This window comes from Rattus rattus, chromosome 3, assembly GCF_011064425.1.
Source record: "Rattus rattus isolate New Zealand chromosome 3, Rrattus_CSIRO_v1, whole genome shotgun sequence".
In the NCBI taxonomy this organism is placed as follows: Eukaryota; Metazoa; Chordata; class Mammalia; order Rodentia; family Muridae; genus Rattus; species Rattus rattus.
Window position 1 is genome coordinate 175,036,842 of NC_046156.1, and position 2,376 is coordinate 175,039,217.

Below are 2,376 nucleotides of genomic sequence, written 5' to 3' on the forward strand. Positions count from 1 at the left end.
TCTGGTTTATGGCGTGTCTGCCCTCTCTGAAGGTTTAGCTCTCCCTCCCACGGGATTTGGGTGCAGAGAACTGTTTGAATTCTCTTATTAATCAACTCTTAAGTCTCATTATATGGCTGTTAGTTACCCCCAAGATAAAAGTGCCACTATGGCACCTCTGAGTATATCTTGCTGTGCTTGCTATTGTGGATCATGGGCTTTGCAGGTAGGTTGGACTAATGGTTGTTTTTCTCCCTAGGCAGCTTACATGGCCCCTTCAGATGAGAGCTGGTACTCAGGAACAAAACGGGAAGGTCAATTCCTCCAAGTCCTATGTCTGGAGTATGTGGTATTTTTGACAGTAGGATTTACCTTCATGTCTTGAGAAGCAACCAAGAGCAACAACAGCTTATATTGTTTTGGAAGATTTTTGGGCCCTGTGGCCAACTTTCTATGCCTGTCAGTTTTGTTAGATAATCTATGGCTGCATCACTTCAAGTACTATAACTACATTTAAATATGTGTGTATCCCAATTAGACAAGATGGATGAAGCAAAGAAGTGCAGACCGACAGGAGCCGGATGTAGATCGCTCCTGAGAGACACAGCCAGAATACAGCAAATACAGAGGCGTATGCCAGCAGCAAACCACTGAACTGAGAACAGGATCCCCGTTGAAGGAATCAGAGAAAGAACTGAAGAGCTTGAAGGGGCTCGAGACCCCATATGTACAACAATGCCAAGCAACCAGAGCTTCCAGGACTAAGCCACTACCCAAAGACTATACATGGACTGACCCTGGACTCTGACCTCATAGGTAGCAATGAATATCCTAGTAAGAGCACCAGTGGAAGGGGGAAGCCCTGGGTCCTGCTAAGACTGAACCCCCAGTGAACTAGACTGTTGGGGGAGGGGCGGCAATGGGGGGGGGTTGGGAGGAACACCCATAAGGAAGGGAGGGGGAGAGGGATGTTTGCCTGGAAACCAGGAAAGGGAATAACACTCGAAATGTATATAAGAAATACTCAAGTTAATAAAATAAATAAATAAATAAATAAATAAATAAATAAATATGTGTGTATATATAATTTATGTATTGCTAAGTAAATACAAAATTAAATGTTTGAAACAAGCCATTGAGAATCATTACTATTTTAATTCAGATTTAAGTTTAAATATGACCTTCATTCAGTCTTCTAACTTACAATAGAATGCACAGTAGAGCCTGAGCAGCCAACCAGAATTGAATATGAAAGTAACAAGGCAGTGCAAGCCTAAGTGTCTCCATAGGAGGCATTTGCTAAAGTCCTCCTACAGCCTTAGGATTCCACAGGTAGATGATAAAGGAAGATACAGTTTAGATGCATATAGTGCTCAGAGTGCCATTTTCAACGAGGTTCCAGGGTCGTGCCTGATACACAAGATGCCACTAATACATTTTGACTGAGTGACTTGGGAGTTTACATTTACCCAGTTGTGCTATACCAAGGTTTATATCTGCCTACAATGATTGTCCTGGTTTCTGTTGTTTTGTTTTGGGGTTTTGTTTGTCAACTTGACACAAGATAGGGTCATCTGGGAACAAGGAACTTCAGTTGAGAAAAATGTCTCCATCAAATTGGCCTACAAGCAAGTCAGTGAGGCATTTGCTTGATTAAAGATTGTTGCGGAAGAGCCCAGCCCACTGTAAGTGCTGCTTCCCTTGGGCAAGTGGTCCTAGGTTGCATAAAAACAGCAAGCTGCTAGCATTTGCCTCTGTATTTGACATGCTCTCAGCTTGCTGTTGAAATGTAAATAAAAAAATCCAACTAAAACAAAACAAAAAAAAACAAAAAACAAAAACCACCAGCAAGCTGAGTGAGGCATGGAGAGAAAGCCAGCAAGCCCCATAATCCCATAGTCTCTGCTTCAGTTCCTGCCTCTAAGTTCCTACCTTAAGTTCCTGTCCTCATTTCAATGGTGGACCATGATATGAACGTGTAAGCCAAATAAAGCCTTTTCCCCCCAAGTTCCTTATGATCAGATCGTTTTATCACAGCAGCAGAAACAAAATCAGGACAATAATGAGTACATGAAACAAGAGGATAAGAAATAATGAAGTGCAATGGAGTGTTGGCTCAGTAGTTCAGCACACTGGCTGCTCTTGCAGAAGACCCAAGTTTGGTACCCAATACCCACGAGGCAGTTTACAAGCACCTGCACTACAGTTCCAGAGAATCCAATGTCTTCTTCTGCCCTCTGCAGACACCAAACATGTATGGAGTACACATACAGACATGCAGACAAAATATCCATACACATAAAAAATAAGTAAAACATTAAATAAGAAAATAAAGATGGTTGAGGAGGAGAAAGAGGAAGAGGAAGGGGAAGAGGAGGAGGGGGAAGAGAAGGAGGA